The 24,642-nt window shown below is 39.0% G+C and overlaps 1 long non-coding RNA gene across 1 annotated transcript; it reads right to left on the bottom strand.

Annotated features, from left to right (window-relative positions):
• Positions 1 to 5,781: 5,781 nt before the first annotated feature.
• On the bottom strand, positions 5,782 to 23,564 carry LOC116533555. Its single transcript, XR_004261348.1, has 4 exons — positions 23,551 to 23,564; positions 18,776 to 18,782; positions 18,056 to 18,065; positions 5,782 to 5,910 (listed from the first exon to the last, which is right to left on the bottom strand). It is a non-coding gene; the product is annotated as an uncharacterized LOC116533555 (long non-coding RNA).
• Between the last annotated feature and the right edge of the window lie 1,078 nt (positions 23,565 to 24,642).

The following is a 24,642-nucleotide window of genomic DNA, read 5'->3' as shown; positions in this document are numbered from 1 at the left end:
TAATGAGTGAGTTTACTTGGCTAATAGGGAAGGAGGGGGCCATGTTGATGATCTCTACAGAGACTTCTCACCTCCTTTTTATTCCCTTCAGGCCCTGTTCTGACAAGTTCTTAAACATTGTCTAAGACATTGTGGAGAAAAAAAAAAAAAAATTGAGAACCACTGGTGTAAGACACATGGATCAGTGTTGGTCTGACTACTCAAAATAAACCAAGACTAGCAAGACTAAAATAACTCCAACACTCCATGTTAAAGAGGCACTGATGAGCTTCCCTTAAGGCAGTGCATAATACAGCACTGTAGTTTTCAGTACAATTAGCTGGCCTTGGGATTTGAGTACCGCCTCAAAGACAAGGGAAGAAATAAAATCTAAAATCGGTGGAAGAGGCCCAGTGCCTTTCCCACTAGCGTGGAGTACAAGCTGTTTCTGCCTTTAGGAAATCAGAACTTCCTTTATGACTGACCCATGGCCAACAGAGAATATGGTTGGCAGCATGCATTGATTATTTTCTATGGATTGGGCTCTGTGGGAGTTCTCAGTGATTAACATAACATTTCTAAGGTCTGGCTAAGGAGATTGCCATAGAATAGGATTATGTCACTACCATGTGCTAGAGGAGACAAGGATAACCAAAACAAAGATTTTGCACTTCAAATCTAAGGTCACAGAAGAGGCATGGAAAAGAAAAGGCAGGGCCAAGCATGGCGGCTTATGCCTGTAATCCCAGCACTTTGCAGGCTGAGGTGGAAGGATTGCTTGAATCTACGTGTTACAGACCAGCCTGGGAAGTGTAGGGAAACCTTGTGTCTACAAAAAAGGTTTTAAAATTAGCCAGGCATAGTGGCTTGTGTCTGTGGTCCTGGCTACTCGAAAGCCTATGGTGAGAGGATCGCTTCACCCCAGGAGTTCAAGTCTGCATTTAGCCACGATGGCACAACTGCACTCTTGGAGAAAGAGTAAGACCCTGTGTCAAATAATAACAAAAGAAAGAAAGAAAGAGAGAGAGAGAGAGAGAGAGAGAGGAAGGAAGGAAGGAAGGAAGGAAGGAAGAAAAGAGGTGTAAACAAAGGTAATTTTAATAATAGTAGCATTAAAGCTAGGATGGAAATTTATTTAGAATGCCATTGGGAGGTGGAAGCAAAGTCAGGGAAGCCATCTCAAAGTAGGTAGCATAAAAGCTAAATTTCACAAGGATTTCACCAAGCTGAAAGACAGGGAAGGGAGCTCTAGGCCAGTAGAATAACATGCCCAAAATCCAAGCAGTATTCAGAAAAAGGGCAAATGTAGGGGAATGAGAGGCTTAAAACCCTTAAGCAATGTGGATTTAAAAAAGAAAGAAAGAAAGAAAGAAAGAAAGAAAGAAAGAAAGAAAGAAAGAAAGAAAGAAAGAAAGAAAAATGCTTTTAACCATGAAAATTACATGAAACAGATTACAATGCAATGAGAATCAACCAGCAACTGTGTAGAGAATGAGTTGGAAGAGAAAGACCAGAGGCAGGAAGATTAGTTAGAAGACTGTTGCCCAAGCCCAGATAAGAGATGAGGCCCTGGGTTAGGGCAAGGGCTTCAGAGGTGAAGAGACGGTGGATTTTATAAACATTTGCACAAGGAGCTAAATTAAAATGGCTCATGCTTCTGTGTAATGGTGTTGTGCCATAATTGAGGACACGACAGTTAAGGGTGGGTCTTCAGAGCCCCCAGGCACAAACACAGAAGAACCATCATGAAGAAGAGCCACTTTTATTTAAATAGTTGTGCTCTGCAAAGATTTTAGAGGAAAATGAAATCCTTTACTAAATATTTATTAAACTTAACACAGTACATACTCATTTATTGCCAGGCACCATACTATACTCAACAGATACATAATCTCATTTACTATTGGAAATTATTTTTGGGTAAGTTATATTATTTTACATTCATATGTTTGAGTGAATTTAAGTGCCTTGCCCAAGGTCACAGTTAATAACTTGTTGGCTTACACACAGAGAGGAACAAAGCAAGAAAACATTTTAACAGATGCTAAATCAAAGATAAAATGTCTGTATTTCAGGAGCCCATGTGGCCCAGTCTGCACAAATTAAATAAACTCCTAAAGGAAACAGTTTATTTTAGTGTCAAGGCTGGGCGCTGTGGCTCACGCCTGTAATCCCAGCACTTTGGGAGGCCAAGGCAGGTAGATCACCTGAGGTCAGGAGATTGAGACTAGCCTAGTCAACACAGTGAAACCCCATCTCTACTAAAAATAGAAAAAAAAAAGATCTGGGTGTGGTGGCACACGCTTGTAATCCCAGTTACTCAGGAGGCTGAGGCATGAGAATTGCTTGAACCCAGGAGGCAGAGGTTGCAGTGAGCCAAGATCATGCCACTGCACTCTAGCCTCTGTGACAGAGCAAGACCCTGTATTAAAAAAAAAAAAAAAAAAAAAAAAAAAAAAAAAAAAAGTGTGTCAAGATCATGAAAACAAAGAAAGAGAAAAAGAGGCGGTTTGAGCAACTGTCACAGACTGAAATGATTCAGCGGACATGACAATGAAGTCAATGTGGAATTCTGGATTGAATCCTGGCCCAGAGAAATGGTAATAGAGAGACAACTGATAAATTGCAAGTAAGTTTTGTAGATTCATTAATAATATTACATCAATGTTAATTTCCTGATTTCAATAATTGTAACATATAAAATGTCAACATTAGGGGAAGCTGGGCAAAAAGTTTCTCAGAATTTTCTTCAAGTTTCCTAGTCTTCAAGATTTTTTTAAGTCTTAAAATTATTTTCAAAAACGTTAAATACATTGTCTTGGTCCATCTTGTGCTACTGTAACATAATGCCACAGATTGGGTAATTTATAATCAACAGAAATTTATTTCTCATAGTTCTAGAGACTGGAAAGTCCAAGAAAAAGTTGCCGGCATCTGGCAAGGGCCTTCTTGATGTGTCATACCATGGAAGAAGGCAAAAGGTCAAGAGACAGCAAGAAAGAGACACAAAAGGAGGCCAAACCTGTTCTTGTATAAAGAACCCATTCCCATGATAAGGAACTCACTCTCACAATGACAACATTAGTCTGTTGGTGAGGGTGGTGCCCATGTGAGTCAAACACCTACCTTTAGATCCCTCTTCCAACATCAACACACTGGGAAGCAAGCTTCCAAAACATAAGCTTTAGGGGACACATTGAAACCATAGCATACATGGATACATACGTACATACACTTCCCAAAGAGGCTACAGGTATTAAGTTAATCAGGCTTTTTTTTTTTTTTTTTTTTTTGGCTTGCTACTCAAATATTAGCTCTTTATCATTTATGTTGACAGCATTTCTGATACTTTTCAAAATTTTCTTCTTAGCTTTTCTTGTCAAAGGACAGCTTAGAAACTAACTCAGTCCACAAAAATCCTTTCCCTTTGTGCTCATTGCTTCATTCCTATCTCTCAATTCATTCTTATGATTTTGTATCCTAGAAAATCCATGAGCCGAGAAGTGAAAACAGACTCTCATTAGAGAATGGGAGAAAGAGCAAAGCTGACTTACCAAGGATAATTATTTTCATGAATGGAAGAAGAGGAAGACATGAATAAATTATGGCTCTAGAACAAAAACATAATCAAAAGCCACAATCTAGGGATAGATAATAAATTGTGAGGGTGATCAGGAAGGAGTCAAGCAATCTGCAGTGAGAAAATGAGCCAGCTGAGGGTCATCCATATTCTGAGACTAACATTTTGGTTGCCTTGTTAGAAAATAACCTTAGGTGCATTAAAATTTTTCAGCAATGATTGTTGTAGAGAAGAATCATTGATGGATGATGAAATTAATGGGCAAATGTATGATGAGAAACAGGATGTTTGCATAGTCTCAAAGTAGAATTTATGAAGCAGACAGGAATACATAAATCAGGCACCACCAAGAACAGTTCAGGGTGTGAGGGTACTCTTTTATATTGTGTTCATGGAAGCAAGGCAAAGAAAATCTTGATAGGTTAATGTGGAAAGTTTCTAGTTAGAAGTTGACAATTTCTAATTGGTTAAGCTTAAGTTTTGTTTTCCTAGGATATTTCCATTCACAATGAATTGTGACTAGCATTAGTCCGTTTCCATGCTGCTGATAAAGACATACCCCAGCCTGGGCAATTTATGAAAGAAAGAGGTTTATTGGACATACAGTTCCACATGGCTGGGGAGGCCTCACAATCATGGCAGAAGGCAAGGAGCAGCAAGTCACATCTTAGTGGATGGCAGCAGGCAAAGAGAGAGTTTTGCAGGGAAACTCTCCTTTTTAAAACCATCAGATCTTGTAAGACTTATTTGCTATAAAAAGAACAGCATGGGAAAGACCTGCCCCCATGATTCAATTACCCCATAATGTGTCCCTCCCACAAAACGTGGGAACTGTGGGAATTACAATTCAAGATGAGATTTGGGTGGGGACACAGCTAGACAATATCAGACACCATCTCAGCCTAATAGCCTCTCAATTATTATTATTTTTTAATAGCCTTTAGGTGAGCCATTTTCTCTGTATTAAGTTAGGAGTTTTGGAATCAATTTGTGGTAAATCACTTTCACCATTAATTTCTTTGATACACCCCCATCTATATGTACCTAGTTTAATGTATCTAATTTTTATATTTCCTCAAAACCAACCATGGCATAACAAAGAATATATATTTGGTTGTTTTTTTCTCCATCCCTGCTATAGAACTCCTAAAACTCATGTAATTTCCTGAGTGATGGGGAAATAGAAGCATCTTTTCCCATTCATTTTAAGCTCCTTTCAACCATATCTGGCCTTATGCTAATGAGGTGACTTTTGATGGGCTCCTAGATAGCCGCAGCGTGGGGTCTGGTTACCAGAGGAACCAACCATGTGATTAGAGGGTTGGAACTTTTCTCTTTGGGCCTCTAGGGAAAGGAGAGGGCTAGAGATTGAGTTAATCACCAGTGGTCTATATATTAATCAATCATGCTTTTGTAATTAAAGCTTCATAAAAATCCATAGGCAATGGGGTTTGGGGTGCTCCCTGGTTGGTGTACGAACACATTAAGGTGCTGGAAGGGTGGCCCCCAGAGAGGGCATGGAAGCTCTATGGTTCTTCTCCAAGACCTTGCCCTATGCCTCTCATTCATTTGTCTGTCCCTGAATTGCATCCTTTATAATAAATTAGTAAGTCAACTGTTATTTCTGAGTTTTGTGAGTCATTCTAGCAAATAACCAAACCTGAAGGTGGTGTGGGGGGAATCTCCTGACTTTGTAACCAAGACTGACAGAGTGTGGGTACCCTGGGGATCCCATATTTGCAGCTTGCATCAGAAGTAAGGGTAATCTTATGAGAGTGAGTCATCTAACACAATGGTCCCCAACCTTTTTGGCACCAAGGACTGGTTTTGTGGAAGGAGTTGGGGGGAGTAGGGTGGGAAGTGGAGGTGGGAGAGTGGTGAGGTGAGAGAGTGAGGATAGTTTTGGGATAAAACTGTTCTACTTCAGATCCCTTGCACGCACAGTTCACAATATGGTTCAAGCTCCTATGAGAATATAATGCTGAGGCTGATTTGACAGGAGGCTGAGCTCAGGCCATAATGCTTGCTGTCCCACCTCCCCTCTTGCTGTGTGGCCCCACTCCTAACAGGCCACAGACTCTTACCAGTCTTTGGCCAGGGACTGGGGACCTCAGGTCTAACACAAAGCTCAGGTAGTGTAAGGCTGGTTGCCTTACCGGGAGCTTGGATACGCCCATCCCTCTCCCCGCCTGAGAACTACGTCACCACTCCGAGCTCGACACCAAGCCCTGCACTCAGCATCTAACTCTGACATGTGGCTTCCCCAATGCCCACTTCTGCACTCCGCACCAGAATCTGCACTCAACGCTAAACTCTGCACTCGACACCTAGCCCGCCATTGGAAAACCCTGCTAAAATTTAAAAGAAGCCCCTCCAAAACCTGCCCAATAGCATTTTGCCCCATCCAGGTCCCACTCCCCCTGGGCGGCCCACTCACCAGAAATCCCGCCTACCTACCAATAGCAGCTTGCCCCGTCCACGTCCTGTTCCCTCATAACCAATCAAGACACTCACTCGCCATAAAAACCCCACGCCTCGGGAAATCAGGCGCGACTTCCCTGGCCCCTTTCCACGGGACCATGGAATCTCACCCGGGAGTTGAATAAATTGGCATTTAATTTTCTTATGCTGGTCTCAGTTTCCTCATTTTAAACTCGGCAATAACCATTACAGGTAGTTACTGTCAGAATTAAAGTGAAATGTAGGACACTCAACTATGTTCAGATAGTTGGAGAACTGGTTGTTGGTATAAAAAAAATACCCCACATATTTGATGTCAGAAGCGTTGTGAGAAGAAACAATTTAGATGACTGAATTAATTTGTATAGCCTCAAAGTATGGCCCCACAAGAGGCTGATTAATTACAAAGAAAAAATTTAAATCATGACAGTGGAGAAACGTGGCAGATACCACCTTAACCAAGTGATCACATTTCACTTCAACGGTCATAAGATGTATTGACATTATGTAGCTTCCTCTGACATGATGCACCGAGGTCATAACACCATTTCTGTGGCGAGGTCCTCCCCACAATCTCATTCACATTAATGCAGGGAGTGTGGGACTATCTTTTCTGCCTTTTCTTGGAAAATAATACATTTAGCCACTATTATTCCTTGGTCATAGGGATACCTGTGGATGATGTGGAAGCTGAAATAACTTTAATTTAGCTGGCTGTGTAAACAATCATCGAGTAATAGAATCATGTTGATGCAAAATAAGCACTCATTCTATTCGGGGAAACAATTCGATTAAGAACAGAAGCATGTAGAGCCACCCTGTGGTTATGGAGATTTAGTGATTCGTTGCCTGTGGTGGGGGCAGTGCTATTTCTCTCCTATTCTTGCTTTGTCAGTACCCAGCAACCATGCCTAGTTTCCACCCATTACAAAGCAACATGAAACAAAAATCACCAGGGGTTAAAAGACCTAAATTGGATTATGCTCACACCATTTTGAAAACAAGATTTTACTGGTACTTGCAGTCAACTGAATAAATATCCTTACATTAGCTTATGGCTCATTAGAATTCCAATGGCGATTGTTTTTAATTATATGTGTCTGCCTCTGAATACATGGGGAAAGGGCAGAATGATGTAAGGGTTTTAAGACAGGCCAGAGATCCCAGCACTTTGGGAGGCTAATGCAGGCAGATGGCCTCACTTGAGCCCAGGAGTTCGAGACCCAGCCTGGGCAACATGGTGAAACACTCTCTCTATAAAAATTACAAAACTTAGCCAGGCATGGTGGCCCACATGTGCCGTTCCAGTTATGGGGGATGCTGAGGTTGGGGGATTGCTTGAGCCTGGGCATTCTGGGCTACAGTGAGCTGTGATCGTGCCACTACACTCCAGCCTTGGCCACAGAGCAAGACCCTACCTCAAAAAGAAAAAAAAAGAAAAACAAAAATAAAAAAGAAAGATAGGCTAGCTGCAGTGGCTTCTGCTTGTAATCCCAGCATTTTGAAAGGCCTAGGCAGGAGGAGTGCTTGAGGCCAGGAGTTTGAGACCAGCTGGGGCAACATAGCAAGACTCTGTCTCTACAAAAAATAATAATAATTAAAATAAAAAAGATGAAATTGACATTCTGTTTAGTAAATCAGAGTTCTGGCATAGAGCTAGATTGTGGGTGACATTGAAATTACACGGAGACTTATTTAACATTATTCATTTGCAAAATTATCTACCGAGGCTGTTAACTTCTGGTTTTCAAACTGTTTTACATCAGAACCAGGGACAAAAGATACAAATGCCACGCTTTTCCCCAGACATTCTGAATCTGAATCTCTAGGAGTGAGACTCAGGAATCTATTTTTAACACCATTCCCCAGTAATCCAGTGAACAATCCGTTTGAGGAATACTGCTCTAAACGCTCACCAGTCTTATTCCAAGCTACCTATGATGATACAAGTATAGACAAATCTAAAAAGACAAAGTTCATCAGGGGAGGTTAACCAAGGGTCAGCCAAATATGGTCCGTGGACCAAATCTGGCTCATCACTTATTTTTGTATATAAAGTCTTTTAATAGGAATACAAGTGTGCCCATGCATTTAGGAATTGCCTGTAGCTACTTTTTTACTAAAAGAACAGAGCTGAGTGGTTGTGACAGACGCCATATGGCCTGCAAAGTCCAAAATATTTACTACCTGGCCCTTTACAGAAAAAGCTTGCCAATCTCTGGCATAAATAGATGCCACAGTCTCTGAGGGATCAGGAAAGTAGGTAAACTAAGATAGGCTGGTAGAGTAGGTGGTTGTGTACAAATTGTCAGCTCCTTTCCTTGTATTCTAATCTCAGATCTGCCACATGCTAGAATGATTTAACCTTCTCCAACTGCAGTTTTATCTGTAAAAATGAGAAAGATTAGATTAAATAAAACTACACTTAAAAGCATTGCAACCTTTGTACTAGGTAAAAAGAAGAAAAGTGAATGAATCATTGTTTTTGCCCTCTGGTAGCTCAAAGTTGATCTGTAGGTTCCATTTTATCTTTAGTTTAAGAGGCTAGGTAGTGATTAGTATTGTGCATACATTTAGGAGTGAGACTGAGGACGCTGTTGAAAATCTGGTTCTGCCACTTACTAGCAGTTTAATCTTGAGAGACTCCTTTATGCTTTTTAGGCTATTCATAAAAACGGAGGTAGTATCTATCCCCAAAATGTCATGGTTAGGTTAAATTAGATAATGCAAATAAAGTATTTAAAACAATGCAGATCTATTCATTTGGCTGCTGCTAGTGTCATTCATAGCCTAGCATTTGTTTATCAGTGGCTACAGCACTGGTTGGGGCTGGACAGCTCTTTGTGCAAACCTGTTCAGAGCATCTAGCATCTCTGCCGACTAAATACCAATGGAGGCAGAAAATGTGGTATATTCATACAATGGACTGTTATTCAGTTCTGAAAAGAAAGGAAATCGAGTATATACTACAAAATGGATGAACCTAGAAGATAGTATACTAAATGAAATAAGCCAGTCACAAAAACACAAATACTGTATAATTGATTACACTTAAAGTGGGTATCTAGAGTAGTCAAATTCATAGAAAAAGAAGTACAATGGTGGTTTCCAGGGACTGGAGTGAAGGGGAAATTGTAAATGTTGTTTAGCAGGTATAGAGTTTCAGTTTTACAGGATGAAAAAGTTCTGGAGATTGATTGCACAACAAAGTTAGTATTTTGAACATTAGCGAATTGTACATTTAAAATAGTTAAGATAGTAAATTTTAAGTTAAGTGTATTTTACCACAAATTTTTTTTTGGGGGGGTCAGGTTTTCACTCCCACCCAGGCTGGAGTACAGTGATGTGATCATGGCTCATTGCAGCCTCCTGGGTTCGAGCAATCCTCCCACCTCAGCCTCCTGATTAACTAGGACTATAGCACTGCTCTACTGCCAAATTTTTAAAAAATTTCTTATAGAGATGGGGTCTCACTGTGTTGCCCATGTTGGTCTGAACTCCGGGACTCAAGGGATCCCCTGGCCTCAGCCTCCCAAAGCATTGGGATTACAGGTATGAGTTACCATGGCTAGTCCACAACTTTTTTTAAAAAAAGTTTACTTTTTAAATCATAAAAGGATATTATGCTTTTTTTCAGATTGCCTGCTAAAATTGTCTTTACATTTTCACTCCACTTTAAAGAGGCTGAAACTGGTTTCTTTGCTCTCTGTGAGGATTGTGTGTGAAAGTCCAGATAAAGCTCCAATCAATATGAAAATATGTTCCTATATGTTGTTTAAATGTAAAATGAGTGAAGGTTTTCATAACAGACTACTATGCATATTTGTTGGTTATATTGTACTAACTACAAAAAAGTTAATTATGTGTTCACTATAAGAATTAGTGGCTTGTTGAAATTACAATATAAATATAAATTGTTTTAAATATAAAACAGATAATTGTAATTATTAGTTCCCTTTAAGTACCAATTTCGCCAGTTTTCCACTATTGATTATTAAATATTGGTCTGATTCTGAATGAATTTGTTTAAATGGCCTTTTCCACTCTAAATCTTTCTTGGATAACAAAGAACTCCTTCAATTATTTCTTCTCTCCATATGACCCCCAACTCTCTAGCTTTAGACCTGAGCAAGCTAAGTTTTTCAGAACATGTCTCAGGACATGTTCACTTCAAATGTTTCTGTTATTCAAATTCAATGTTAAAAAGTCTAGCTTATCATTGCCCATCTAAAAATTACTTTCCTATTTCTCAATGTCATCATCTACGCCACACCAACCACAGTGAGATTACTGGTGTCTTGTCATTCTGTCTACTTCATTTGCTCATCCTTCATTTAATCAGTTTCCAAACTCTGCTGACTTTTCCCCTAAAATGCTATCTTTCATCTGTTTCCTCTTCTCCGTTCCCTCAGTGATTCCCTTAGTTCCAGGTTCTTACCACTCTTGTCTAGATGGGCACAATAGCCTTCTTCTTCTCACGTCTTGTGGGTACTTTTTTTTCTGTTCTAATTTTACCAGGTTAATTTTTCTAAAATGTAGGTCTACTCAAGCCCCAAAATTTTATTATATACATAATTATATATCTGGTTTATATATATATGTGTGTGTGTGTGTGTGTGTGTGTGTGTATCTTGTTTTATATCTATAAAATACTTCTTGTTTTATATATATAATACATCTTGTTATATGTAATACATCTTGTTATACATATATATATAAAACACATATATATTTACACACATACATATATATAGATATAAAACTTTTTTTTTAAGAGACAGAGTCTTGCTCTGTGACCCAGGCTAGAGTACAGTGGCATGATTACAGCTCACTTCTTCCTCAAACTCCTGAGCTCAAGTGCAACTTCCACCTCAGCCTCCCGAGCAGCTAGAACTACAGACATGCCACCATGCCCAGCTAACTTTTCCTAATTTTTTTTGTAGAGATGGGGTCTTGCTATGTTTCCCAGGCTGGCCTCAAACTCTTGAACTCAAGTGGTGCCCCAGTCTCAGTCTCCCAAAGTGCTGAAGAGCCTTTCTGCCCAGCCCCAGCCCAAACATTTTACTCACTCTCCCTCAGACATACTTTTTAGCTCCTGTCTTTTGGTCTTGTACAATTCCTTCTTGCTGGAATTACCTCCTCCGTGATTTCCACCTCTCCAAATCCTGCTCAGTTCTCAGTACTAATTTGAAGCCTTTCTTGATTAGCTCAAGCCTAAGTGCTCTCTCCCTGAGAACACATTTTGCCACATCCCTCAGAAGGGAATTATCCATGCATGTAAACACTAGCTGCTGATAGCATGGGATCCAGAGGTAAGAGGCCTGGATGCTTCTTAATAGTATAATTTTGAATAAAACTCTCAATGGGTATAATGACTACAAATAATTGCTATTTATTGAGTGTCTACCATGGGCTAAGTATTTTATATTTATGAGTAATAGCCATCATTTATTATTTTTTAGGTTCTAAGTCCTTAATATATTATATGAATCAATCCATACAAAAAAACTCTGTAAGGTGGGTGATATCATTAGCCCCATATTTCAGACAAGAAAGCTAAGTCAGAGAGAATATTTAGAGCTAAACAAAGAAACTTGTAACTAATAAGTTAAAGACAGTCCAACTCCTGAATCTACATTCTTAACTATTACCCTATATTATGTTATGCCATTAAATACTACAGTAACTCTGTAAGATGTGTGTGTTTCTTGTTTAAAACAAGAAAAAATGAAATTCAAAGAGGTTAGGAAATACCTAAGTCATGGATGTGGGGAGTGGTAGTGTTAAACTTTATACCCAGGTCTGTCAGGCTCCATTAGACATTATCTTTATTATGCTGTGTTTCTGAGATTAACATGACAACTTCGAAGGTCACTGTGGAAATTAAATAAAATCATGCACATGGTTTATAAATGTTAATATATTATACTAAATGTTGGGTTGAGCTTTGCATGAACATATTTTATCTTGCCACCATGCCTATTAGCTTTAGACCAATGGTCTCCAAACTTTGATCTCATACTTTCATTGGCCTTTTTATTGGTTTGGAAATGTAATAATTTATATGTAAATTAAATGTATGCATTACTGTGGTAATAAATCTTGATTCTGTCACTTATTAGCTAGTTGGTGTCATGCTTGTTTCTTAACCTATCTATGCTTCATTTTGCCTATTTGTTAAATAGGGAGACCAGTATAATCATTATTAGGTATTGTGAGAACTAAAATAATTGCTATATGTAAAGTATTTAAAACAGTACCTATAAATGGTCATGTGGTATCTTAGTAATAAATAAAACAGCACCTGATTCACAGTAAAATGTATAGAGTCACATACAATCATTGATTGTGCCATTAATAAAACACACCAACAAGAAAATTTTTTCACTTAATTTTTAAATTTTAGTTTTTTATTAATATATAAAACTTCTTTTCTTTAACTAAAAATATTAGTTAATTTTAGCAAGACAGACATGATTCAGTATGCTTTACTGTCTTTAAATGTCTGGAAACAACATTTTGTGATAAAATGATTTTATAGCCTAGTTCTAAATGCATTTTCATTTTTGTAATTTTAATGACTTCCATAGTTAAAAACATACTTTACAAAGAAGCATCGGTCCATATAGAAAAGGCATACCCACATACAAGTTATCATATTAGCTTTAATCATTAAATCATCAGCTCTTGTTTTTGGCCCTATCTACCAGTAATTCTAAGTTTTATGTTGATAGTTGACCAATAAATTTCCATATTATGTAATACAAATATTCTTTGCAAATTAATGGAAGGTATTTAATAATTTATTTTTTATAAATTGTTTCAAAACCTATGTATTCATTTGAAAGGTTTTTAAACAGAAAATTCAGTTTCAAAAACTTAGTGTTGAAATACTAAAAGTTTTTAAGTAATAAATGGCAGTTGTAGTCTCAGGAACAAAATCTCACAATGATAAATACATTTAAATGTTTCAAAATTTTTAAAAGCATGGGTTTTCTTCAAAAGACTATTTTTTATTTATTACCAAAATGTTCCTGTTATCTAAAAGGAATCAAGTAAATGGATATATATTATTTTTTTTAATTCTGCTAAGTAGCATATCACCAATAGCCATTGATATTTTTCTCACAATGTGGCTGGAAAAAGAGTTCAAACCAGGAAGAGAGGCATCTTGTTCTTCCATTTCTTTGTTATTCTCTGCAGCTTGAATTATTAGTATTATTTTAACCTGAAGTTTCTTTGCAGGAAATATTTTTAAATGACCTGTGTATTTTTAAGAGGATTAGTTTAGTTAAAATCAGCAATATAGTGTACAAATCCATTTTACTAAACAAATGAACCAAACTGTCTCATGCCAACAGTGCCACCATATGGCCAGCAAAGAATTGACTGATACATGTTTTTTTCATACCTTCATCTTATTAAAGGGATTTCAGCACTTCCAGTGGCTTTCCTCTTCTGTTTACCATGGTCCTTTACTGTTAACTCTACTTTAGTTAAGCATCAACATATTAACATACACACACATCCTTTTAAACTCCATTTCTCTTGTTTCACTCTTATATTACCCATAAATATTCCTTTTCCCTACTCCTTTTTTTATGAGCTTAAAAATTAATCATTTTAAAATAATAATTATTTTTATAAGCACATGGATGGTATTAGTCATTTGCCTGCAAACCATTCATGTTTTGTTTCTTTGTTTTTTGTTGTTTTGTTTGTTTATTTGTTGTTTTGAAACAGGGTCTCGCTCTGTTGTCCAGGCTGGAGTGCAGTGGAACTATCTCTGTAGCCTCCAACTCCTGGGCTGAAGCAATCTTCTTACTCCAGCCTCCAGAGTAGCTGGGACTACAGGCCTGTGACACTATTTCTAATTTTTTTTTTTTTTTTTTGTAGAGTCGAAGTGTTGCTAGGCTGCCCAGGCCAGTCTCAAACTCATTGAGTTCAAGCCTCAGCCTCCCAAAGTGCTGAGATTACAGGCACGAGCCACTGTGCCCAGCTGGAAGTATACAGCTTTATCTAAAATCAGACACAATGAGTGCCAGTATTCTCAAAAGCTTTTATAAATTTTTAGACATCTTCAGAATTCCTATTTTCACCTAAACTTCTACCCATATATTCATCCTCTCCTAATTATGTTTATTGGAGTTAAGCATTTGGCTGGATGCGATGGCACACGCCTGTGATCCCAGAACTTTGGGAGGCTGACGGCGCCATATTATTTGAGGCCAGGAGTACGAGACTAGCCTAGTTAACATGGTGACACCCTGTCTCTACTAAAAATACAAAAATTAGCCAGGTGTGGTGGCGGGGGGTGGGGGGTGCCTATAATCCCAGGTACTCAGGAGGTTGAGGCACAAGAATCGCTTGAACCCAGAATGGGTAGATTGTAGTGAGCCGAGATCAGGCCACTGCACTCCAGCCTGGTTGACAGAGCAAGACCTTGTCTCAAAAAAAAAAAAAAAGAAGAAGAAGAAAAAAACTTTAGCATTCAAAAACAGGTTTCAATTATTTTTAAAATTCAATTTTAATGTTGCTTTGATTTCGGAGGTTCCAGTTCTTGGGATAAGCACAGTCTACCCTGTCTGCCACACTGACAGCTTCCACTGCAGCTATGAAACCTGGACAGAACATGGCAGCTGTGTGGAACAGCTACTTGAGGACTCTGAAAATTAAATAGCAGGAAGATTGGGAAGGCACTCTTAAGTTTAAAGTACCACCGATCCTGTGGTGAATTTTTATTTTTTTCTCCTCTGGTATTCTCTGGCCTGAAACCCAGAAAGGAGCACCAGAACACCCAGAGAGCTCCAGGGGAAACCCTTTGTTCTGCCTCAAGGTATGAAAGGCAAACTTCTAACACTCATGTAAGAGTGCATAATTCGCTCTTTTTCTTTCACTCTTTGTTTTCTCACACCAGGATCCCCAAGCAATTCCACAGCAGTGATGGCAGAGGCCTCCAACAGGAGCCCCACTGGAGGGGGGGGATTCTGGGGGACCTTCCTTTTTGATCAGTGGAGCTATAATTCCAAAGACATGAAGTGGCTCTCCCTTAATTTTTATTCTTTCTTTATCCTCCCAGCAGTTAGCTCTGGTTATGTGTAGCAGAGTGGGAATACTGAAGCCTCCGCTCCCTAGCAGAAGAAACCAAATAGAGACTTCCATGGAACAAGCACCAACAGATTGCAAAGAGGGGGGATATCAAGAAAGTAACCCCATAAAGTTGCTTATGAACTCCATGGTTTACCTCAAATTTATGTATGCATGGGTCTGGCCCTAATCAACACACCAACAAGTTTAAGAACTAAACATGTAGACAGACACTGCCCAGGTCACAAGCCCACTCCTAAGTGAGGCACATATGAGACAGATTTGATTAGAACTGTGAAGCCTTTAGAAATGAAACTGACATCAGAACTATAGCCCACTGGCTGGGCATGGTGGCTCACACCTGTAATCCCAACAACACTTTTGGAGGCCAACGCAGGCGGATCACCTGAGGTCAGGAGTTCAAGACCAGCCTGGCCAACATGGCAAAACCCCATCTCTACTAAAAATACAAAAATAAAATAAAATAAAATAAAAATTAGCCAGGTGTGGTTGGGTAATGCCTGTAATCCCAGCTACTTGGAAGGCTGGGGCAGGAGAATTGCTTGAATCAAGGAGATAGAGTTTACAGTGAGTGAGCCAGTATTACTTCACTGCACTCCAGGCTGAGTGAAAGAGAAAGACTGACTCAAACAAACAAACAAACAACAACAACAACAATAAAATTATAGACCACAGAAGTCAGTTTAAAACTTAGAGCCTGAAACTAACCAGGTCAGCTGCCTGCTGAGACAAAAATATTTGTGTTTTCAATAGGAGTTGAATAAAGCCAAGAGTCTTATAACAGTCAAAATGTGCAGGACACAATGCAAAATTACTCAGCACATGAAGAACCAGGAAAATCTCAACTACACAAGGAAAAAACACTCAACAGATAGCAACAACAAGATGACAAGGTATTATGGGCTGAATTGTGTTCCCCCAAAATTTGTACGTTGAAGGGCTAGTAGCACAAAATTCAACTGTATTTGGAGATATGGCCTTTGAAAAAGTAATTGAGCTAAAAGGAGTTATTAGGGTGAGGACCAGTATGGCATAGGACCAATATGGCTAGCGTCCTTCTAAAAAGAGGAGATTAGAGGATATACAGAAAGAGACTCCAAGGATGCACCCACAGAGAAAAGATCATGTGAAGACACTGAGAGATGACAGCCACCTGCAAGCCAACGAGGGAGGTCCCAGAAGAAACAAAACCTGCTAACATTTTAAATTTCTGTTGCTTAAGCTACTCTGTCTGTGGCCTTATAATACCAGTGTGTATAACTGTACTTGGATTTTCCAACAAATCTCAAAGTAGCTATTATATGAATGTCATAACAAGAAATAGCAAATGTTCTTGAATAGCAAATAGCAAACAACTGTGAAAACAGAAAATCTCTGCAAAGAACTAAAAGATATATAGAAGAATAAAATTGAAATTTTAGAAATAAAAAATATAAATAAACACAAAATAAATTTTTTAAAAACTTGCTAACTGAGCACAATAGCAGATTGGAAAAGAGATAAATTATCACTGAACCAAAAGGCAGATCAAAAGAAAACATCCCACCCAAAGAACAAAGAGGAAAACAAAAATTAACAGAATCTCATGGACCTGTGGAGCAACGAAAAGGATCTAAAATTAAGATCACTGGAATCCCAGAAAAAGAGAAAGAAGAGTATGGTGTTGAAAATATATTTAAAGAAATAATAACTAAAAAATTCCCAAGATTAGCACAAGATTTAAACTATAGATTCAAGAAGTTAAACAAAACTCAAACAGAATAACCCCCCAAAAAATCCACACCCAGTTAATCAAACAGCTGAAAACTAATGACAAAAACTTTTTTTAAAAAAGCAGTCAGAGAGGCCGGGTGTGGTAGCTCACGCCTGCATTGCCAACAGTTTTGGAGGCCAAGGCAGGCAGATCACCTGAGGTCAGGAGTTTAAGACCAGCCTGGCCAACATGGTGAAACCCCATCTCTACTAAAAATACAAAAATTAGCTGGCCATGGTGGCAGGTGCCTATAATTCCAGCTACTCAAGAGGCTGAAGGAGGAGAATTGCTGAACCCAGGAAGCAGAGGTTGCGGTGAGCCAAGATCGTACCATTGTACTACAGCCTAGACAACAGCATGAGACTCCATCTCAAAAACAACAACAAAAAAGACAACAACAACAACAACAAAAAAAAACAAAAACAAGAAAAGAAAATGAAGAAAGCAGATAAAAATAATGCATTATCTCTGGTGGAACAACTTGAATGACAGGTTTCTTATCAGAAACCTTAGAAGATAGAAAGCCTGTAGTTCTTACGAAAGACACAAAAGCACAAATAATTTTTAAAACTGATAAATTGGCTGGACTTTGTGGCTCACACCTGTAATCCCAGCACTTTGGGAGGCTAGGTGGGAGGATTGCTTGAGCCTAGGAGTTCAAGATCAGCCTGGGCAACATGGCAAGACCTCATCTCTACAGAAATTGTTTTAAAAAACTGGCCAGTGATATGATTTTGCTGTGTCCCCACCCAAATCTCATCTTGAATTTCCATGTGTTGTGGGAGGAACCCGGTAGGAGGTAATTGAATCATGGGGGCAGGTCTTTCCTGTACTGTTCTCACAATAGTAAGTTTCATAAGATCCAATGGTTAGTGTAAGGGGGAGTTTCCCTGCACAAGCTCTCTGTTCTCATGTCTAGTGCCCTGTGAGGCATGGCTTTCACCTTCTGCCATGATTTTGAGGCCTCCCCAGTCACGAGGAACTGTTAAGTCCATTAAACCTCTTTCTTTAGTAGATGCCCCATCTCGGGTATGTCTTTATCAGCCGCGTGAAATCCGACTAATACAACCAGGCATGGTGATGTGCACCTATAAACCCAGCTACTCAGGAGACTGAGGCAGGAGGATGTCTTGAGCCCAGGAGTTGGAGGCAGTAGTGAACTGTGATCATATCACTGCACTCCAGCTTGGGTGACAGAACAAGATCCAATCTCAGAAAATAAATAAATGAAATAAAATAAATTGGACTTCATTAAAATCTTTTGCTCTGTGAAAGACATTATTAAGTGAAAAGACAAGCTATGAACTAGGAGAAAATATCTTCTAATTACATATCTGACAAAGCACTTATATATGTATATATAATGACCTCTCTAAACTCAATAGCAAGAAAACAAAAACCCAATTTAAAAATGGGCAAAAGAAGACACTTGCTTACAGAAGATACGGGGATGGAAAACATATATATGAAAAGATGTTCTTCATAATTAGCCATTAGAAAAATGCAATTTAAAAGCATAAGATTCTACTACATATGTATTAAATAGCTAAAATAAAAAGTACTCGTAGAACTAAATGCAAGTGAGGATTTGGAGCAACTGAAACTCTTTCATATTGCTGAGAAATGGAAAATGATATAGCCAGTTTCCAAATCAGCTTGGCAGTTTCTTATAAAGTTAAACATACAAGTACTATATGGTACCATTTCTATTGCTGGGCATTTCCCCTTCGAGAAATGAAAACTTGTATTCACCCAAAAATCTCTACATGAACGTTTATTGCAGCTCTATTCCCAATTGCCAAAAACTGGAAATAACTCGTGTCCTTCTGAAACCAGCTTCACTGTCCCACAGAACTGATGTTTGCAGCTTTTTGAATAAATACAGAAATTGACACCACCAGTCTTAAAACTTGAAAATTAAATTTGTTTTATGGTCTTAGTTCCTTCCTCAGGAAACCAGACTTCGAGCAAGAAACTGAGGCACTGAAACTCACCACGTTGCTGCCCCTAGACAATGAGATGCCAGACACCTTATCTATCATGTTGTTGTTTTATTTTGTAGAGATGGGGTCTCATTGTGTCGCCAGAGCTGGTCTTCAACTCCTGGCCTCAAGTGATCCTCTCACCTTGGCCTCTCAAAGTGTTAGAATTACAGGTGTGAGCACTGCACCTGCTTTACATGATTCTCTTACCCTTCCCTATTTCCTGTTTACCAACTTTCTTCCTTACTCCCCCTAATTCCTGTTTTCCACCTCCACTTCCTTACCACTCCCTAATTCCTGTTTCCTCATACCTAACAACATTCCTTATCTTACATAGAAACCCCTGATTTTAGTTGGCTAGGGAGATGGACTTGAGACTCATCTCCCATCTCCTTGGCTACAGCACCTGAATAAAGCCTACTTCCCTGGTAATGCTCTTTGTCTCAGTGATTAGCTTTCTGTGCACTGAGAAATGAGACCTAGACAAACCCTTGGTATCCTGGTAACACTTCACTGGTAAGTGGAAAAACAAATTGTGGTATGTCCATACAATGGAATACAATACAACATTAAAAAGGAACAAACTACTGATACATACAACAATTTGGATATATCTCAAAGGAATTATGCTAAGCAGGGAAAAAAGCAAATCTCAAAAGATTCTATTTTATGTAACATTCTTGAAATGTCTAAATTAAAGTGATGGAGAACAGATCATTGATTGCTAGGGTTTAGAATGGGATCCAGGGCATGTGACTGTGAAGAAGTATCAGGGTAGTTTTGGGAGTGCTGTCACTTTTCTGTATCCTGATTGTGAAGGTAGTTATACAGAGCATGCATGTGTAAAGATTCATAGAATCATATACCAAAAAGTCAATTTTTCTCTACAGTACTTTAGGAAAGAAAATCAATAAACAAAAATATATTATTCTGTTTTCCACAATTATTTATTTCATACCATTATTTATTTTCCAAAAATTTGAATTGCCGGCTAGCAGTTACCCTGTGAAATGACCCTTTGGTAACTTGCCTAGAAACCTAAATTTCAGGGAAAAATAACGTATCTTAAGTTCCTGTCATTACTTGACAATGAAGGATGACTTAGATTGAAAAGTCAAAGAAGAAAGATGGGGGCCAAGCCTGGGCTAACACAAAGGAAGCTGTGTCTAAAGCTGAGCTATGGAATCAGATCCAGCTAAGCTGAGTGAGTGTGGTCCTTCCAAGAAGAAAGGAATAACTTCCTAAGATGGAAAATACCAGGCCTAAAGGGAGTTTGAGCTTTTAAGCAATAGCTTATTTACCTGAGAGGATCTTTAAAAACTATTTTGTTCTTGTTTTTTGAGATAGAGCCTTGCTCTAGTGCCCAGGCTGGAGTGCAGTGGTGCAATCTTGACTCACTGCAACCTCCGCTTTCCAGGTTCAAGTGATTCTTGTGCGTTGGCCTCCTGAGTAGCTGGGATTACAGGTGCCTGCCACCACAATCAGCTAATTTTTGACAGGGTTTCACCATGTTGGCCAGGCTGGCCTCAAACTCCTGACCTCAACTGATCCGTCTGCCTCAGCCTCCCAAAGTGCTGGGATTCCAGGCCTGAGCCACGGCATCTGGCCAATAAACTATTTTTTAAAAGAGGAAGAGACTGATCTTTTTAGTTACCAAATTTTTGTTCTAACACTCCACTATACTCCTCAGCATCAGTGGTTAAGGGAGTACTAGCCCAAGATGAAATAAATTCTAAAAACAGTACTTTCTCTTTTTACTACAGATATAGATAGATTGAGATACATTGTACATACAGTTTATATATATACAAATATTTTTACTTGTATACACATATGATATATATCCCCAAAATATATACTACTATATTTATAATAAAACTTGACATTTATTAAGAGTTTGTTGTGGCTTTAAAATATGCCTGTAAATTCTTTGATGCTCTTCCATTCAAATAGTGGAATCTAAATCCCTTCATTTTAAATGTGGGCTGATCTTAGTGACTTAGTGACTCAATTTCAATGAAAAGAATGTGGCAGAGCTGATGTTTTGAGAAATCAGAGATTAGGTCATAAAAAAGATTCAGCGTCTCTCCCTCTCTCTCTCTCATTGCTCTCTGTCTGGGGTACAACAGCTGTCAAGCCACGAGGACATCCATTCAGCTCTATGCAGAGGCCCACATGAAGAGAAATGAGGTGTGCCACCAACAGCCAGCACCATGTGAGTGAGCCATGTGAGAGAGCCGCCTTCAAAGTGGATGCTCCAGCCGCCATCAAGCCTTCAAATATTTTCAAGTCCAGCCAATATCTTATTGCAAACTAATGAGAAACTCCAAGCCTAAATAGCCCAGCAAAGCTGCTCTTGAATTCCTGAGTCATAGAAACTGTGAAGGATAACAGGTTTTTACTGCTTTAAGCTAGTAAGTTATGCAGCATTAGATAAATAAGAAATACAAAGGCTATATGCGTCAGGCTTCAAATACATTATCAAATTCAGCTCTCATGAAGTAGGGCATCTCATTTTACATGTAAGCAACCTGCTTCCTGGAATTATTGAAAAATTTACCACATGGTGATGGAGTTAATTCATAGCCATGCAGACATTCAAACTCCAGACATGCCATATAGATCATGTGACTGGATGTCAGGCACTAGCAAAACAGACATGAAAACTTTGGGAATCGTGGGAGTGTTTATCAGAGGGAGAGGCTGTTGAGCAGGAGAAGGGAAAACAGCATCAAGTTCAGCTAGAAGAAATGAAAAAGATAAATTAGCAAATTCAGTAGAAACACTATGCACAAATCAGGTTTAACCGGAAGGTAAGGAGTGAGATTCTGGACAAAGAGAAAAGGAAAGCAAGGTGAGAAAAAGACAAAACTATGGAATCGTGTGTGTTCTTTTAATTACAAGCAAGGGGGTAGCCAAAACCACAATAGGAATCAGCCAAAGTGGAGTAAGTCATTTGTCAAAGCCATGCTGTTTATTTTCTATTACTGGTTGGCCTGGTAATAGAACCCACACTTCATGGTAATGAAATTTAAATAAGAATATCACATGCAAAGAAGGTAACGTAATTTTTTGGGTGCCGATGTTCACATCTATCTCGTTAGCTCCACTTTCTCCGGAATTATAGGTACAAGTTGGGAGGAGTTTTGTTGTAGAAAAAGAATGATACCATGAAAGAGATGATGAAGAATACGGCATTCTCTTAGCTTGGCCACCCAAAAAGGTCTTCTAGGTACCATTGATGTGGTTATTTTCCCCATAACCCTTGTAGGAGTCAGTGTTAAATAATAAATGTTGCAATTTTTCTTGTCTGGCCCATCCTGACTGCATTGCTTAAGGGAACCCTATAAGTCAGGACTGCAGCCAGGCCAAGGATCACTTCCCCAGAGCCCTCAGTAAGGGGTCAGAGCCCTATATATGCTCACTGCTTGGACAGCTCTGCCTACTTTGACTATTTCTGCATAGACATAGTTGCCCAGAGAGACTGCATCTGTTTCCTAGGGCTGCTATAAAAAAGCACTAAAAACCAGTTACCTTAAACCAACAGAAATTTATTATCTCATAGCTCTGAAGGCTAGAAGTCCAGAACCAAGGTGCCAGCAATGCCATGCTCTCTCTCTGAAGGCTCATGTGGGGAGATCCTTCCTTGGTTTTTCCTAGCTTCTGGTTGCTTCCTGGAAATCCTTAGCAATCCTTGGCTTGCAGCTATTACCCTTTAATCTCTGTCTTCTATGCAATATGCCTATCTTCTTTGTGTGTCTACATGTCTTTTTATAAAGATACCAACCATATTAGATTAGAGCCCACCTTAATGACCTTATCTTAACTTGATTACATCTGCAAGGATCCTTTTAAAGAATAAGGTCACATTCTAAGGTACTGGGGGCTAGAATTTCAACATAAAAATATTTTAGAGGATGTGATGGTTAATTTTATGTGTCAACTTAATTGGAATAAGGGATGGCTAGATAGCTGGTGAAACATTATTTCTGGGTGTGTCTGTGAGGATGTTTCCAGAAGAGAGCATTTGAATCAGTAGGCTGAGTAAAAATATCCACTCTCAATAGTGTGGGCAAGCATTATTCAATCCATTGAGGGCCTGAATAGAACAAAAAGGTGAAAGAAGGGTGAATTCTCCCTCTCTGAGCTGGGACATGCATCTTCTGCTGCCCTCAAACATTGGAGCTCCTAGTTCTCTGGCGTTTGGACTCGGATTGAATACCATCAGCTTTCCTGGTTTTCCAGCTTACAAACAGCATATGGTGGGACCTTTTGGCTTCCATAATTGCATGAGCCAATTCCTGAGATATATATGTACATATATATGGTAGAAGAGCCCAGAGTCAACAGAGATAGCAGAAATGGGTAAAAGAAGAAATGGCCTGAACACAAACCACTTGCAGTCCTCACAATGACACAGTTAATCTAAGAGATAAGATGCTGGGCTAAAATGTAAAGACTTGGATTTCCATTACTCTGCTGCAGACTATGTGTGAGCTTTCTCTGCTGTCCACCTGAGCACCAAGCACTGACCATCAAATCAATGTCCCTTCAACACACAGTAGCTCATGGGTCACCTGTGCTTTGGTGAGGCATTTCCTCTGCTCAGCATTTTCATCAATACAAGAGAAAACTACTCCCTAGATAAGCTCTCGGGCTAAGATATATCTTCTAGCACCCGTAGTCACATCTGCAACTCAACCTTCAGGATAAAGAATGGGCAAAAGAAACAGGTGAATACATTCACAAATACCTGGGGACAAGATAAATGTGTGAACATGGCCACAAATACTTGGGGACAATCTGGAAATGGCATGCAACACTCCATAGTTCAAAACTCAGTTACATAATCATACCCAACAGCCAACTACTTGGAGACAATCTGGAAATAGCACACATCACTCCTGGTCACATTCCACGGTCCAGAGCTCAGATACCTGGTCACACCCCAGCAGCCAAGGAGGGTGAGAAATGAGGTTTCTAGCTGTGCAGCCATGTTTCTAGCTGTGTAGCTAAAAATCTGGAATTCTATTATTAAAGGTAAAAGGGGAGAATGGATTTTGGTGGAAAACTTGTCTCTCCCATGCTCCATACATATTTTGTTAAAATGCTATCTGTTTTCTGTGCGGTCACCCTGAAAACACTACTTTAACATTTGCATAGTTTCCAGCCTTGTAGTTACATAAAAATTTATATCATCATTTTCCTATTGTTGGACATTTATAATATTCACTTTTTCACATTATAAATAATGTCTTAAAGAAGAAACACACTAATCTTTGTGCACTTCTCTGTTTACCTCCTTATGGGAATCTCTTAAAAGGCTCTTTTGTGAGTCTATGACCAGGTCTGTGATATAGGAACCACATTAGCCTGAAGAACTGCTGTTCCAGGTCTCTCTTTGAGAGAAGGGAAACTTTCATGGTCTTGGTGCATTCTGACTATCTTTCCAGGTCATTCTGCTTTGGTCAATTTTTCTAGGCCCTCGGCTGATTATCAGAGGCAGGGTACTTGGGAGATTTCTTTTTTTAATAGCCAGATGTGATATTGTTAAAAGTATGCCATTACTGGATGCTTTCAGAGGTTTGATCTGAGGGTTTGCCTTGAAACTGTGTCCCAAGCATCTCCAGGCTATGTGTATGTACTATTTTTACCCATGAACTCATTTGCACACCTGTTTACAACTTGCAAGATAATGATCTCATTGGCTGTATCCAACAGTGATTTTTCTAAGACACAAATCTGATACTACCAGTTCCATGGCTTAAATCCTTTAATAT

Source organism: Sapajus apella, unplaced genomic scaffold (assembly GCF_009761245.1).
Source record: "Sapajus apella isolate SASKATOON/1434 unplaced genomic scaffold, GSC_monkey_1.0 scaffold3, whole genome shotgun sequence".
NCBI classification, from domain to species: Eukaryota; Metazoa; Chordata; class Mammalia; order Primates; family Cebidae; genus Sapajus; species Sapajus apella.
This window is presented reverse-complemented; position numbering and strand designations above follow the sequence as displayed.